The following is a 17,892-nucleotide window of genomic DNA, read 5'->3' on the forward strand; positions in this document are numbered from 1 at the left end:
CTTCGGCAGGCAGTCGCGGCCAGTAGTACTTCTCCTGTATTCGACGCAACGTGCGTGCAAAACAGAGGTGCCCTGATGTTCGCTCGTCGTGCAGCGCATGAAGAATTTCCTGTCTGAGGTTTTTAGGCACGACAAGAAGATGCGTTGTCTTGTTGGGAGCGAAGTTCTTTACGATGACGTCACTGATTAAGGCGAACGATGATAAATGCCGCCTGAACACACCAGGAAGGGAAGCGGTCTTTCCTTTTAAGTAATCGGCTAGCGCTTTCAGCTCAGGGTCTGATCGCTGTTGTTCTGCGAAACTGCTGCGCTTACCGGCCCCAAAAAGGCGTCGTCGTCATCGTCCTTCGGTGGAGCGTCGACGGGAGTGCGTGATAAGCAGACTGCGTCGGAATGCTTCCGGCCCGACTTATAGACTACAGTCAAGTCAAATTCTTGAAGTCGTAGGCTCCATCTGGCAAGGCGGCCGGAGTGATCTTTCAAATTAGCCAGCCAGCAGAGCGCGTGATGGTCGCTTACCACCTTGAATGGTCGGCCGTATAGGTATGGACGAAACTTAGAAGTGGCCCAGATGATCGCGAGCCACTCCTTCTTGGTCGTCGAATAATTGACTTAGGGTTTTGTGAGGGACATGCTAGCATAGGCGATTACTTTTCCGGCACTCTTCTGGTCGAGAACGGCTCCTAAGCACACTGCGCGTGTCGGTGTGAATTTCGGTCTAGGCGTTTTCATCAAAGCGGCCAAGTACAGGAGGGCACTGCAGGCGGCGCTTAAGTTCGTCAAAGGCTTCTCCTTGCGGCGCTTTCCATTTAAAAGGTACGTCGACAGCCTTTGTAGGCTGCGTCAGCGGTTTGGCGATGCGCGAAACGTTTCTGACAAATCGTCGATAATAAGCGCACAACCCAAGGAATCGGCGCACAGCTTTCTTGTCGGCAGGTGGTGGGAATTGTGCGATTGCAGCTGTTTTCTCTGGGTCTGGGCGAATACCATCCTTGCTAACGATGTGACCTAGGAACCGGCAGTTCTTCGTAGGCGAAGTGACACTTCTCTGCTTTTAGCGTTAGTCCCGATAACTTGATGGCTTCCAGCACTGTCTGCAGTCGTTTTAGGTGGTCTTCAAAGTTTGTCGAGAAGACAACAACGTCGTCCAAATATACCAAACAAATTTGCCGCTTCAAGCCTGCCAGGACTGTGTCCACTACTCGTTGAAATGTGGCTGGTGCGGAGCAGAGGCCAAATGGCATCACCTTAAACTCAAAAAGACCGTCCGGTGTGATGAATGCGGTCTTCTCGCGATCTCTTTCGTCGACCTCAATTTGCCAATATCCACTATTCAGGCCCATCGATGAGAAGTGTCTTGCATTGCAGAGCCGGTCGAGAGTGTCGTCGAAGGGGGGGAGCGGGTATACATCCTTCTTAGTTATGTTATTCAAGCGGCGATAATCAATGCAGAAGCAAAGTGTGCCATCTTTCTTCTTCACCAAAACGACTGGTGCCGCCAGGGGCTGTTCGATGGCTGGATTACGTCATCACGTAGCATTTCCTCAACTTGATCGCGAATGGCCTGGCGTTCTCGCGGCGGTACACGATAAGGGCTTTGACGCAGAGCTCGGGCGTGTTCGTACGTTATAATGCGGTGCTTGGCCAGTGGTGTTTGTCGTACCTTCGATGCTGACGAGAAGCACTCCATGTAGCCTCGAAGAAGACTGCGAATCTGGTATTTCCTGCTGTGGGTCACTGCCGGGTTGATGTCAAATGTGGGCTGACGGAATTGGTCCGGTGCGTCTTCCAGTGGTTGGTCGTGGAGGGCGAATACATCTTTGAAGTCCGCTAATTCGACGAGAAAAGCGATCATCGTGCCCTTGTTGAGATGCCGGTATTCTTCGGTGAACTTTGTTACCAGCACCTGAGCTTGTCCTCTCCGGAATTTCGCGATGCCTCTTCCGATACCGACACCTCGTTCCAAGAGCAATTGGATATTTCCATCGACGATGCCTTCAGCGGTTTCGATGTCTGCGCTACTTACGCTGACTACGACGCTTGATCGGGGCGGCACGGTCAATTCTTCGTCGAGGACGTTTAGAGCGACGTGTTGCGTCGAAGTCGTTGTAGCAGGTATGGCTTTGTCTGCAGAGAGCTTAATGAGCTTGGATCGGAGGTCGATGATAGCCTTATGTTCATTTAGGAAGTCCGTGCCTAAAATCACGTCTCGGGAGCACTGCTGCAAGGCTACAAAGCTGGTGGGGTAAGTACGCCCATTTACGGTTGTTCTTGCAGTGCATCGTCCCGATGGAGCAATGAGGTTGCCATCTGCGGTGCGAATCAGCGGGCCATCCCAAGCGGTGCTAACTTTCCAAAGCTGAGAGGCTAACGGTCCACTGATGACTGAATAGTCAGCTGCGGTGTCTACTATAGGGCAGTGACTCTGCGACCGTCGACATCAACTTCAAGGTCGCTTGTTCGCGTCCTCGCATTGCACGTGGGCCTTGGTGTCCGATCTCGGCTCCGTCGTTTCTTCAGGTCATGGCCGGGGCATACCGTTATTTCACTGGGCGGCGGTGTCGGCTCGCACTCTGGTCGTGTTGTCGTCGATGTCGTCGTGTGGAGCGGCAATGAAATAGCTGCGTCGTCGTTAGTGGTCGTCAGCGGCGGAGGATCTTCGTTTTTTCGCCGTTCAGCAACCTCACCTCCAAAGGTTGCTGCCTTTAGTTTCCCCTACGGGGGCTAGGAGACCGTCCTTGCACGTAACTGCGGCCCGGCGACGCAAATCGGGCATTGTACGGCGATAGGGAGCGTGACAGATGCCTTGGCGACGAGTGCTCTCCGCTGCGCAGGAAGTCGTTGATTTCCTGTGGTCGCTCGCTAGGACGGGGCACTGAGGCGTCGACAGCGAAACTACGCAGGCCGATCCGCCTGCACGAGCAGTGACGGAGGATCTGTCCTGCCTCACTACAATGGCAGCAGAGCGGTCGGTTGTTTGCTGTCCTCCAGGTATCGCACTTCCTGGGGCTTGGGGGTCGTTGGTAGGCTTGGCGGGCGAGGGCCAAGGGGCGGTTTTCAGGAACAGGACGGTAGCGGCGAGGGCTCAGAAAGTCATCACGTCGGGTCGCAGGGCGACGTAATGCAGCAGCGTAGTTCATCGCTGTTGCCTCTTGTGCTGGAACAGTCGCAGCCATCGCTTGAGGTACGCCCAGCGCCTGCCGGACTTCTTCACGGACGACGTCCGCAAGCGTCGCAACCTGGGTTTGTTGCGATGATGGCATCAATCGGCCGAGCTCCTCTCGCACGATCTCCCGAATGAGGTCCCGAAGGTTCTCTCCGCTTGCAGATGCGCTTGGGTGGCTTGAGTATTCCGGTGGTCGCTCGTAGTGGCGCATCCGGGTGTTCAACGTCTTCTCGATGGTAGACACTTCCGTTTCAAATTCCGCCACGTTTTTGGGCGGATTTCGGACAAGACCTGCAAAAAGCGATTCTTTAACGCCTCGCATTAAAAATTTGACTCTCTCACCTTCCATCATGTTAGGGTCGGTGCGGCGGAAGAGGCGCTTCATCTCCTCCACGTACGCCAGGACTGGCTCGTTAGGGAGTAGAACTCTTGATTGGAGGAGGGCCTGAGCTCTTTCCTTTCGGACAGAACTTCCAAAGGCAGTCAAAAACGCTTCCTTGAAAATCTCCCAATCCTTCATAGCTTCCTCATGATTTTTGAACCAAACACGGCCCTGTCCTTGAAGAACAAAGTAGACTTGCCGGAGTTTGGCGGCGTCGTTCCCGCCATTGAATTCTGCCACACGGTCGAAAAGGTCCATCCAGTCTTCTGCATCTTCACTGGCCAGTCCTTGGAAGATGGGGGGCTCCCGGGGCTGCACGAAGACGACTGGTGCTGTTGGCTGGGCCATTTCCGAGGTTGATGCCTTCTGGAGTTGAACGGGGTCAGGCAGCAGACCGTGTTCCGGTTGTAGGCCTTGGAGTCGGCGGCTGACTCGGTGACCCGTAGGCTGGTCCCCCAGGGTGACAAGAACAAGGCTGAGGTCTTCACTTGCAGGATCAAGGGCAGCACCTCCACCAGATGTCACGTGGTGGTGACAAGGATACAGTTTTGAACGTTTCCCGGCAATACATAACAATCTTTGGCAAAGGTCAATGGCGTCTTTTAGTCACGACACCGCGAGCAGGAAGCGGTCACTAGAGCGAAAACATGTGGCACAGGGCAGATAACTAACCTGCAGTAGGAGAAAAGGCGTCTGCATGACCGGTTGATTTGCGGTGGGGTGCCCTAAATGGATCCAACGGCGCAGCGACTTATGTAGTCGGGGCCTTTCCGTGCTGGTATAATGCTGGTACTGGCATCATTTTGCCAGATGAGGGTACTCTTCACCGCCGGAAGCAACGGATGCAGGTGAAGTTCGTCGTCTGCGTGGCAGCTCGTAGTCTCAGCAACCAGCTAGGCGGATTCTTCGGCGCTGCACACAGCCGAGGGGCGTGAACGGTAAACGTTGAAAGGTGTGATGGGGATGGTCCAGGATAAGATAGCCTGCAGTAGGAGAAAAGGCATCTTCATGACCAGTCGATTTGCGGTGGCGTGCCCCAAATGGATCCAACGGCGCAGCGGCTTATGTCGTCGGGGAATTTCCGTGCTGGTACTGGCATCATGTTGCCAGATGAGGGTATTCACCGCTGGAAGCAACGGATGCAGGTGAAGTTCGTCGTCTGCGTGGCAGCTCGTAGTCTCAGCAGCCAGCCAGGCGGATTCTTCGGCGCTGCACACAGCCGAGAGGCGTGAACGGTAAACATTGAAAGGTGTGATGGGGATGGTCCAGGATAATATAGCCTCCAGTAGAAGAAAAGGCGTCTGCATGACCGGTTGATTTGTGGTGGTGTGCCCCAGATTTGAATTATTCCGGCCAACCTCTCTGCTTTTCCTTTCAATAAATCCATTTATCTATCTATTCGCAATAAAATGTGGGAAGAAGTTACGTGCAACTCGTGCTACGGGCCGTTTCCACTGGGCTAGCTGTCTCGTGCGTACTCCTGGTGGAGACAGGAGAAAGCAACAAGACGAAGGCAGCCGAAGTGGCGTTTCTGCTTTGTAACGTCACAGAGCTAGAATGCGAACAGCCGTCTTCAGGCATTGCTTCTGCCTTCGACTATGAAGACTTGGACGCTGAGGAGGAGCAGGCAACCCCACTTGCATCTTTGGCGCCGTCTTCTGATGCTCGGTCATTGCAGCCGAAACCTTTTTGTGGCTGGCACTACCAAGACCGCTGCCGCTGAAGCCGTGGACAAATTCAGCCAGGTGGAACAGCGGCTGCTTCCAGTGGACACCGGAAGAACACGGGACAAGAAGTACGGCAGGATCATCTGCGCCCTGCTCTTGTTCGTCTTCGCCAGAGTGCTCGCCTTCGTGACAGCAGAGGTGCTCCTATCGACGGACCCAAACGTTCCCTATACGAACCTCGTCCGTAGCACGTACACCCCACGGTGCTCACAAACGACACCGACGTCCTTAACAAGACCGACCTTCACAAGGCCACCACGGTGGATACATTACTAGAAGTCAACGCAGCAGGTTCGGTCAGGCTACCCGACGCGCCTGCCATAGCCCCATACTTCTGCGGGACTACGGCGTGCAAAAACATGGCCGCGTACCAGAAAAGCCTCCTCAGTCCACACCGCGACACCTGCAGTAGCCTTTATGACCACGTCCGCTCTACCTAGAGCCGGAATTACATTCATCTGGGCGATGCCCGGGGCCACTACAGCGTCAACGACACTGTCCTGGACGCCATTTTGGAGCAGCTGGGATGGCTGCTGTCCAGTCCAGGAGTACCGCTTTCGGAGCAACGAAGTTTCTACTCCGACTGCATTACGGGCCGCCTGGTCTCGAAGTAGGATTTCGAGGACATCACAAACGACCTGGTGTAGCTGGTAGATGAACGGACGCCAGGCTCGTTGGCTGAGGTGATTGTACATTTGGCTTCTATCGGTGTGTCAGCATTTTTTGAAATCTTCGTAAAAGATGTAAACGACACCTTCTACGTGAACCTCGTCAACTCTGAAGACAGAGCCGCGAATGAGCACTCAATGGACTATGAAAGCAACCCAATGGATAAGCCTAACGTCAAGGTAATTACGTTGCGACGTCCTCATGTAATGAAGAAACGACAGCATCGAATTCTTTCGCACCATGGAACGACAGATATGCATCAAGGCTACTCAGATGGCTGGCATTAACAGAACTTGTGTCTTGTCCAGCCAAACCGCCGGCATGGGATTATAATCAGCACGCATAAACGGACCAGCAGGCTTGGCGGCCGCTGTCGCGTTTATGCTTGAGGAACTGTCAGCGTACCACAAGGATATTGAGAAAGTGATTAATACTTTGACTTCTTTCCGAACAACGGTTGCCTCACAACGGGAACGAATGCTGAAATGCATTCGGTTTATTGGCGAGCATGGCCCTGATCTCATGCGGCATTTGATAAATAACTTCGCGTCAGTGCTTATAACGGGTGCTGACTGCACCCTGACAACTGAAAACTGCTTTGATCAAGGTTATGCCAAACGCGTCCCTCATCAGCCTTTATTTCGACGCAGCTGCACTTCAAGAATGCCTCATTCACGTATCTATACTCCTACTCCTCTACTGAACGCCTCCAGGTTGCGTAAGCTCCTCCAGAAGTCAACCTGGAAGCGATTGACTGAAGGCTTCACTTCGAATGCCCTGCCAATCAAGAGCCAATCAGCAAGTTCGGCCATTTCCCGGCCAATGTCAATCCTCGATGTCATGCAAACCTCGGCATGCCAACTAAAAACCGACCGGTAGGTCGGCCACCTAAGTAGGCCATGTCAGTGGCCGACACATCGGCCAGTGTAAATCCCCACGCTCGGGCCGATCTTGGCAGCGAACGTCGGCCCGACCAAAATATGGTCGGCCAAAGTAGGTTGGCAGAATGTCGGAACGAGCTTTTTTGTCTGCTTGATGTTCCGGCGCTATCATTCTCGCCAATGTTTTCTGAAAATTCCTTATGGCTGGAGGTTCCCATTGGCGTTTTCAATCTTACATCAGAAGACCAGTGGCTTCATGACCGAAGCTTAGCCAGGACGGGTCCTCGTGCACTCAAGAAGTTATTTCTAAGGGTGCTGTTTCCGCAACTTGCACGAACTCGCTTTTCGAAGTGCATCTCAAAGCTGTCGAAGCACATGCGTCACTTCAGCGAACGCAGCTGGTGGGGATCCATCCGAAAGATGGATTCGTTCACTGGATACAGTGCCACTGTCAAGAACTCCGAGTTTCAACTAGACTTAGAAGAACTGGTGTTTTTTTTTCATCTCGCTTCAAGCTTACAGCGCGCGCATTGGCGAAGCCGTCGCAGTTCCTGGCAGTCTTCTTAACAGCGACACGCTGTTCTTGCTTTACTACGTGTTCAACCATTGCAAAGTTGAGGTCTCCGGCACGACTGGAGTTCGGCCGCTAGAGGCGCCAGGGCACAGTGATCATGGCTACGTGGCATCACTTCCCGCCATCATCGCGTGGACTCCGTAGGTGCCAAGTATGGTGGGCTGCCCTTGAGCAATGTCGGATATTCTCTGACTTCTCCGCTTGCGAGGTGGAGAGCGATAATTCTAAGCGGCTTAAATACTGCCCCCTCTTAACCTCCTGCTGAGAAATATCGTGCGTGTACGCGAATTGACTGGTATTTGAAAGACAGCTTTCATTTAAGCCATGTTATATTGCACTCTGAGTCCTTGCATGCACCTTGAAGCTAGTGAATTGATGCCAGTGTTCAAAACAGGCTTCTTACAGGTAAACGATAGGGAGGAAGAAGCATAAGTAGAAAGACGTTAAATTCGTTAAGGCCGTCATAGAAGCAGCAAATAGAGGTAAAGAAGGTCCCTGCCAAAGTCTGCCTCTCTTCCCGCCACCCACGTTGTTAAAGGGGGTGGGAAACAGCAAGAAAGGTCACTGATAAACGCTTTCAATGTGTAGAACAAATGCTTCCGAGCATTCGTCCAAAGTAAAACTCCTAGGAATAAATCCAGCAATTTATTATTAATTTTTAAAAACAGCGTTTTTTTGAAATTCGCGGGCTGCGCTGTTTCCAAGTGGCGGCGAGATTTGGAACCATTCTACCGTGATTACCCATACCTACATCACAAGTGCTGAGAGTTACAGGCCACGACAGGCTGCCATTGGCTGCAGCCGCGACGGCCACTACGTCACGGACACACTTCCGGTAGCGGCGAAAGTCATTTGCTCGAGTGCTGCACACATGCACTGTATGCGTGAAACCGATCTTGGCGCTTAATTCGGTTTGCGACGTTAACCGAAAAGGTGGTGGCGTCCGACTGAAAGTGCGCGTCGGTGCAGGAGTGCGAAAAGAGCACCAGCTGGTCGGATTCAACACCGTACCGATTAAATAGGCAGCATCAACCTTCATGTACTGACCGACGACGACCATTTGTGCGGCGTGAACGTGCGTCAAAAAGGTCTGCCCTCAGCTTCATCGCGAAAGTACACAAATCCGCACCGCTTAATGCAGCACCGGATGCCGCCAGGTTACCGCAGAGATAGCCGTCCGTGGGCGCTGCGGCCGACGACATTCCGGTCGTGCGCTTCAGGCTTCGCTGCGTCTCTAGCGTAATCGCTCGCGTGCTCCTGTGCGCGATTCTAACGTATAGTTGCGTAAATCGGTGACAACCTGCGCTGTTGCTGCTGCTGCTTTACTGATGTTTTGCGCCGTCGATTCTGGCTCGGATAATGCGTACACGAGATAAAACACGCGTGCACGTTACGCATTGGCACTTCCTAAACGATGTGCGAAATGACTTCAAAAAAAGAGAAAACACTACAGTATCCTCTTTGTTATTCTCAAATCTAAAGATTCATAATTCGGGCTCACCTGTCATCCGATATCCAAACTCTGTAGCGATCATCAGTCTGTGCTCTCGTCGGTGATACGCGTATACATTCCATTTACGAGCACTTCCATTAAGGCACAGTTTTCACCCACTCAGCAAGATTCTGGATGAAAGGTCGGACTGCAGTTTTACAAGTGCACTCCGCTGCCAAAGTACCGACAGGATATGTCCTCCCATATCGTCCCGCCCAACCACCTTAGACGATGGATAAACCTTTGGTGCACCTTCGTGTCCCCGGAATACTAAATAAATCAGTGGTACCAATTAGTGGACTCAAACAACTTACTCTGGCGCACATCTGGTCAGAATATCCTCATTATATTCACGTATACACCAATGGATCTGTGTCAGCACAGGCATCCGCTGCAGCTGTGGTCATACCAACTCAGAAAACGACTCTGCATTTCCTTTTGGAACATACCTCTACATCAAACGCTGCTGAACTTGTAGCCATTCGGGAAGCTATTGTGGGGAACCACCTCAAAAATGGTGTATATTCACGGACTCAAAAACGGCATTACAAATTTTGGAAAACTTCTCGCGCCACACTGCCTATCAGTCCCTGGCACTAAACATTATGGAGCTCCTCACATCTGCCCAGCTGCAAGGCCACAGGATAATGTTTCAATGGATCCCTACCCACTGCGGGCTCCATGGGAATGAACAGGCCGATTTTGAAGCGAAAAGCGCACTCATCAATGGCCTCCAAACAGCTGTGCCTTTTTCAAAAGGTGACACGACGTGCCTTCTTACGAGTTGTATGAATAATGCTACAGCAGCTTACTGGGCCCAGCCAGACGCCCGACACATTCGTTTAAGAAGGCTCGATCAAACATTAAAATTTTATGTTCCGCGTGATATTCCGCATAAACAGGCATGCTTACTACATAGACTTCGTTTAAACGTGGCTTTCACGCACAAGTACTTACATTTAATTGGACAGATGGACTCGCCGGAATGTTCAACTTGTGGCATCCCAGAGACTGTGGACCATATATTATTGGTGTGCCCAGCGTATGCGCACGAAAGAAGTGTGCTAGCGGCTTCCTTGAAGCGTTCAGACAAGAGGCCTCTGTCGGAGGAACTGCTGCTGGGCGCTTGGCAGGACAAGGGGAAGGGTCCCCAGGCAGTGTGTGCTCTGCCGTTTTTTGTGCGCCAGCGGACTTGATTCGCGCTTGTAAAACAAGCTACTGTGTCTGTATATGTATTTCATATGCATTCTCCCACATCGTCACCCATCATGACCTTCTTTCTTCTCTCCTTCCCCTTCCCCAGTGCAGAGTAGCAGGCCAGATTTGAATTATTCCGGCCAACCTCTCTGCCTTTTCCTTTCAATAAATACACCTATCTATATTCGTTAAGCACAAGAGATACCTCTTGCCGACCATAATGAAAGCGTTCCTGGCTGAAAACGACGTCATGTTTGCTCGCGGGCGACTCGCACGCTCGATCGTCTGCCAGCATCCATGCAGAGCCGATGATATCGCGTTAACTCCGCGAGAGGTCACCGGCCGCCGTTGGTCAAACCGCAGAGACGATACCATAGCTATTCACAGCGGAGACTGATCCCGGCAGCGCGAGAGAAGAAAGCGGTCTTGTAGAAAGCCGTGTTCGGCAGTAGTGCACGCTAATTTGCGCTGAATGGAACAGGGATATGAAGGAAAGTGCTCCTCCGCGGCGGCCGCCGGTATCTGTGGACAGCACCCTGATAACTGATAATCTCAATATAGAAAAAATCTGTCCGTCCCGTAATCCTTTTGCATGCAGCTTTAATCACTGGGCATGACAAATTTCTTTTATTTTAAAAGTATGTGGGTCCTCCTCTTTACTTTGTTCCAGTGGAAATATGTGTGAAGACGGTAGCTACTACTTCCGGGGCTGCTCTCTTACCATTCCTTTTGTTTCTCGCTTAGTCGTTTTGCTCATCAGATATTACAATGTCTCATTACCAGACTCTTATTACAAATTCTACCTTCTGCGATTGTTTATTTTAAATGTTCCGACACCACTGACTTTCTCCTTTGATTTCAACTATTTCTCTTAATTTTTTGCGCATTCACTTAAATTATCATGCAGTCAGCTTTATTTCTCTCCATATACCTCCGCTGAAAGGTTGCTTATGGTTTTTTTTCCTTCTGTATATCATTACATTCTATAAATGTACTTCTAATATATATGTACTAATTTGGAGTTAATTTCTTTTTCTTTACACTCTAATTTTGGTTCCGTGATTCCATTGTTTCTTTCCAGGTATACTTTTTTTCTGGCTGCCTTATTTGGGAGCGCTTCTGACCTGTTTCCTGTGCACACTGTTGCATGCCTACACTCCATCCTTGGTTTTACAAGAGACAGAGAGCAGAACTTTTTATTTACACCAGCGGATAAAGGAGCTCCGGCCCTCCGTCGCTTGGGACGGATGGCGAGAGCCCGCATAGCCACCATACCCGCATCAGACGCCGACTGGCAGACGTTGTTGGCCGCCGGTGTCCCAGGCCAGCTGGATGGCGGCTATACTGGAGTACAGGGTCCAAGAAGCGCAGCACAGTCTCCCAGAGTTGTGGCGTCAGATTTATGCCCCTCCCGGAAGAAAAGGGCAGTACCAGATGGTGTGTTCAAGAGTTCCTCTCGAACGTACACTTTATACAGGATTTTGGGCTTTCTCCAGGGAGCATATATGGCTCAGGAGCGGGTTTTACAAGCATCAGCGGATGTTCTTTTGATCCTATACTTGAGCCCGACTGTGATGGGGTGAGGATCTCCTCTCAATGTCCTGCAGACCCCCTACCACGCTTTGTACAGGGGATACGGGAGGGCTTCATGCTCCTGAGTAGAGCTTGTCTACTTTGGGCACGCCCTTCTGCATACGTAGAGGCGCCCATGAATGTAGTGCAGAGGTCACTCATACGTACCATGTCACGCGTTGATATGCCCATGTGTATCTCGTCGTGGCATTCCCACACAAACTCTACATCCCTGCTTTGCAAGTGCCAGCGGATGACATGCTGATCCTGTGCTTGGGCCCGACTGTGGTGGGGGTGAGGGTCTCGTCGGAGGGTCCTGCAGACCCCCTACCACGCTATGCCCAGGGAAGGGCTCCGTGTTGCGTTGAGCCGGGGCATGACCTTCTAGCTTGTCTGGAGGTGCCTACTGGGCACCATGCATAATTCGATGAAATATGTCGTTTTCTTTTCTGCTTCTCTGTGATGTGATATTTTCTGCCTCTTATGCCGCTCTTGTCAGATATAGTGGTGCTGTTTGTTTAGGCATCTCATTCCAACGTTTCTCTTACACCGACGCCATTTCAGGTATAGCTAGTGCAGTGATGGCGATTTTTCGTGCAAACGAGTAGGTAGGCGAGGTGGTGGCATTCTGATAGCCACCATCGTAAGCTTCAATGTTTTAATTTAAAGATACCCACCCCTTATTTCCGCCCATGATAATCTGCAGTGTTTACCGTGCTCCAGAAATCGATGCTATGTTCATTCCACTATTTCATGACGCTATTAACACCATAAATACAAACATTTGACATGATTTTTGTATTTATGGTGTTCTAAGTTCCAACACCTTGACCTCAACATTCTAGTGGACGCTCTTTTCTTAGATTTCGATAAAGCCTTTGACAAAGTTCTTCACAGATGGCTTTTTTTTAAGCTTTCAACATTTTGTAATTTTCTAACTAACCAGCAACAGTTTGTTCTAGTAAATGCTCATCTTCCCGCTCCTTTGTTATATCTGGGGTACCCCAGGGCACAGTCCTAGGGCCCCTGCTTTTTCTTATCTATATAAACGGCCTACCAATTGACATATTGTAGTGTCGGCCGGGGCGGCCATTAGTAAGGAGAGCCGGAGTCGCTGATGCTGTTCCATGGCCGAGAGCTCCGTTTATTGGCAGGACACAGTATATATAGGGACAAGATGAAGTCACACCCACAAATCCAAAGACAAGTACAGGATAATCCGCAGAACCAAAATAAGAACTAACTTAAACAGAAACAAGTACTAAAACACATAAATCACAGTACAATATACGGCCTTCTTTCGAGAAAAAATTATTGACAGATACATCGATTAGGAAAAGAACACTAACATTTAAGATTCACTTCACACAGAATATGTAACATTTTTTTTTTCATTTTAAAGCAGTGAACAGAAACAAGAAAACTCACACATTCTCTTAACATGCAAACGAAATAATGCTCAATCAAACAATTATACAAACATACCATTCACGTTTTAGTTTTTCTTTGGTTGAAAGGAAAACTGCAGCTATAATGGCGAGTGCAGTGAAGTAATTGTACAACACATCCGAAGTGCAAAAGAAGTGAAGTGGCGAGGCACTTGGGGGGGGGGGGTGAGAAATTAAATTTACATTAGGGTTTACAAAAATGTTAATGACAATAGTGCTTGTGTATTATATTGACATGATATAATGCCACTTAGTAGGGACTATACGTAGACATAAAAAGGAATGAGCAGCCATTTCTGAAGGAAGTGCATGAAACTATCACAGTTTGAACATATGGTTGAGAAGGGGACAGAAAAAAAATGCTCGAGACAAGTGAGTTGAACATGAGGGTATTGGAAGGTAACCCCAATTGCAATAGAAAGATATCGTGTCTTTCAAGGTAGAAGCACAAAATGGAGTAGCACTACAAAGATTAGGTCATTGACCTGACATACATTATATAAAAAAAACAGTATAGTATACAACACTATGAAATTCAAAAAGGAACAAGTTGCGAAGTATATGTGTGAAGTATTGCACAATATAATGCGTAGAGCAATTGAAAAAAATACTCACAAAGTGATAAGGAACAAGCTGCCTAAAAATTGAGCACGATGCAGCCATTTCGGACTAAAAATGACTTCGAAAGCACAATGGAATCACCCTTCTGTCTAAAGGTAATGTGGCTGTACAGCATCATGAGCAAAATAATGCCTCCTTAAAAAGACACATTGAAGGTAATCAAAGAGTGCTCTAGGTGCGTTATGAGGGCAATGAAAGACTGAACATTGAACTGGAACATGGAAATGAAATAGTTAAAAACAGAACATGTGTAAGTAGAAAACATTTTCAAAGGAACACAGTTCAAAACACTTTTCATATATGGCATTTGTATTGAAGCATGGTAGTATTAAAAATATTGGAATGTTGTATTCTGTAAAAAAAAAATTTTCCCACTATCAAGCCACCTTTGGCATGTTGTAAAAAAGTTTTTTTTCCATTATTAAACCACTTTTTACACAGTAGAGAACTATTTTGACACAAAGTGCTTGAGCCAAAAAGGCTTAGAATAGTCCTTTTGGGCCTCTGTGGGGGTTCTGAATCTGGACTTGGGCTGCAGGCCAAAGTTCCCTGGAAAAGCGGTTGGGTGGTCACCTGGTTGCTTGAAGAAGGTGTGGTGAGAGTTTATGTTGTGGCTGTCACCACACTTGACGCTGGTACTGGGAGGTACAGACCACTGCTAAAAAAATGCACCATGGGTGAAGACTATCACCACATACTGAAGGGAATGATGTACTTTCTACGGAGACTCGCAGAGGAGATCGAGGACACGTGCTGTCTGAACATGGTAGAACTACGGGTATTGTTCAAGTTGGAGACTGAAGTTGTAGATGGCACTGGAAGACTGGAGTACACAGGAGCTCGTGTATGGTATCTGGTGTCTATGAAAGTGGCATCAAACACAATTCAAACTCTTATGGTTCTTGAAAGCTGGATTGTTGGCTCTTGGCGACCTTTCCATCTTGTAAGCGAAATGAGGAAGGTCCTTGTTTTTGTTTTACGCAAGCTTGCCATAAGGCATATTACAGAAACTCATGTAAATTATTTTCCGTAAGGAACCGGAACAGGCTCCCGCTCTTATCGTTGTCGGTGAGCCATTTAGAGAAGTCCTCTTCCCTTGTTGTGGTCAGTCCCACTTCCCGCAGAATGTGTCCTAGATGTCACTGTCCCTGCACAAGTCTACAGCAGGTGGCAAACATCCACTTCTTCAGCTGGTGTGGAATACTTCGGGCATGTGGTTGGTACGATGTCTGCTTGAGATTTCCATCGGCATGTTACCGACGGGTAAGGACCACCCCAGCTATTATGCTTGTAAGGGAAACATGCTCTAATCTCGTTAAGTTATGAGGGAGGGGGAACGTACACGAGGGAATGAGGGCACGTGTACTTTTCCTTACAGAGGATGCTAAGATGGGATCAGCAGAGCGGGCATCAAAAGGGAGCCTGGTGGGGGGCGAATTACGCCTGTATTCACAAACGCGTCTCGACTCGACGCTCCACCTCCACTCGTTGGAGCGGAGAATACAGCCGCTACTCCACTCCAGGGCCGATTCGGATTCATGAACGCCCCTCGGCGTTTCCTCCGACAAGTTCTCCTCGAGAATACCTCCTCCACTCGGAGCAGCGCAACTGGCATATGCGGACGAGATTAAGATGAACTTTTGGCCCGAAAACTGCGTGCTGAACTGTGTAACATGCTCAGTTTTTCATGTCAAGTCTTCTAAACAACTTTCGCAAGCGACCTCGATGTTAACAGCATAGTGTAACTTGTTTTGTGAGCTGGGTGTAAAGGACGGCTGTGAAAAATGGCCGAAAATGTTTTTGCATCTGGCAACAGTCGCTGCTGGTGACGTAGGCTTCGAGAAATGGTGTGAATACTTCGGTTTATTTTTTGGTGTGAGATCTGCGCTCGGCCTTTGCCGCTTTGCCTTTTTGTTATTGCCAGGCTTTGAGCGACTTTTTTTTATTGCCAGGCTTTGACAGACTTTTTTTATTGCCGGGATTTGACAGGCGTCAAAATATATAGCAGGAAAATAAAAGTACAAACCGCGAACTCCTACGGGCATGGCTCGGAGGCGAGCTAAACCGCTAAACTGCTAAACATGCGTGCTGATTCGCAGCGCATTGCACCTCATGTACACTGAATTCGACTCTCCAGAAGAAAATACCGCGTGCGGTTTCCAAACAAGTAGGGAGCCCTAATTGAAAACGTGCTTGAAAAGCCACGCTCTTCGTCGGCCGCGAATATCTCTCCGTAGGACAAGCATACGAACGCGCTCCCTCGACAGCGTCGCGCGTCCGAAGACGTACTACGTACCCTCGGGCGACGAGCAAGCCATTGATGCGCGAGGTGCAGCACAGATGTCCGCAAAGTCCTACCGCGCCTCCGGTGCTCGCCAGCTTACTACATACAATGCGTTGTTCTCCCACAAGTGCCGTCTGCGGAAGCGCGCCGGGCGACCCACGGAGAGAGCGCCGCCGCCGCTAGACTCCGGCCGCGGGGGAGCTCACCATTTACGGTCAAATCGCGCCTCAACTCTGCACTCGGTGGGCTCAGAAAAGGTTGTTCATTTATCCAGTGATGACTTGAAATGTGCCCGCGCCACACAAGCGCACTGCGATGATGCGAAGATCAAACAGCACAGACGTCGGTGGCTGATCACGGCCATGTTCGGCGTGAGCGGCAGGGACGGACGCAGGCTAGCCATGGCCGCATTCGTAAAACGATAGCGTGCCGGAAGTCCCGGGTCACTGTCACTCTCAGCTGATGCTTTGAGAAAGGTTCGGTGCATCCTTGTATATCTTTTTTCGTGAAAAGTTTGGTATACCAGTAGAACGAATTCCACACAAGCGAGCGAGCGATGCGATGTCGGCCATGTTTACAAGTGGAGTGGCGGTCGAGGAGCGGCCAAGGTAGCGTCTTCGCAGACTCGAGATTCTCGAGAAAACTCAAGTTTTCTCCGCCGCTGGAGGAGCGATTCGAGTGGAGATTGCTCTCTGAAACGAAAAACAGGCCTCGAGGGCCGCTTGGAGTAGAAGTTCGAGTGAAGGCGTGTTTGTGAATACGGCGGTTAGTGTTTGGAACTTCGTGTGTGAGGTGGTCAACTTTTCTCTGCTCAGCGTTCTCAGCATCGTCTTGTGTCCAATGTATCTGGATGCGTATCTGTTTTTTTATTGAGTGCGTGAATTTCCTGGGTTACACACAGCGTCTTTGTCAATTTCTTCAGTTGTTTTATAGTGGCTAAGGAGTCTGTATAGATGTGGGCTTCTGTTATGGAATCTATTTTATTTAGGCCCTTGTTGTGCAATCATTTGTTGAGTTTAGGACATACCGCATCTCCAGCCGCACGAACCATGGAAAGACCACCCATTCTCCGCAAGCCCATACATCTGCGCATCTGTAGTCACTTTTCATGCACACAGTGAGACTGGAATGACTTGTCTGCCGTCGTGCTCCATACTGACCCATCACTATTGAAATCAATATATTATGCCCTGTAACCCACTCCCTCATGTAATACTCCTTCACAGGAGGCTTCGAGATTGTAATAAAAAATAAATAGATGTTAAGAGCTTCCCTTTTGAAATGAATGGCGTCATCACCATTCCCAACCTTTCTTTTTATACTTAACTTAGACAACACTTCTATTGATGACTTTAGTTTTAGATATGGGTTATCTTCAAAAATACTCTTGTTTATTTTGATTTAGCTTCTATGCATCCCCTCCCTGCTATTTATCCACCAGTCTTCCAAATATGTCCCTTGCTGACCTCTACCGCCGATTCATTAACGCTTCCTTTGTTACCTCTAAAGCCCCAGGGCCTTGAATAGAGTGAATATGTCTGCATCAAGATCTGTATGGATAGTGGGAGACTCCAGTATAAGATGTCCAATTGTTTCTGGACATCTACCGCATATTTCAGAAGTTTCATCTTCCTGATTAAACTTTCTTCTGTAGCTCCTGATCTAGCTTCAAAGAGAAGGCCACTGCCTCTAAAGTGGTCATAGAAGGTTTCCTTCTTAATCCGAGTTTTCCATTTTCTTATATCTAGGGCTGTCTTCTCTTCCATTAAGTCAATGCTCTTTCAGTATAAGTATTTAAATACTTCAGCTGCCCTAATATTGTCCAGTTTCCTAAGGTGTCCTTTGTACAATATTTTGCTCCAAGCCTCTCGTGCCGCGA

This window comes from Amblyomma maculatum, chromosome 8 (assembly GCF_055883805.1).
Source record: "Amblyomma maculatum isolate TAMU_Amacu chromosome 8, ASM5588380v1, whole genome shotgun sequence".
Lineage (NCBI taxonomy): Eukaryota > Metazoa > Arthropoda > Arachnida > Ixodida > Ixodidae > Amblyomma > Amblyomma maculatum.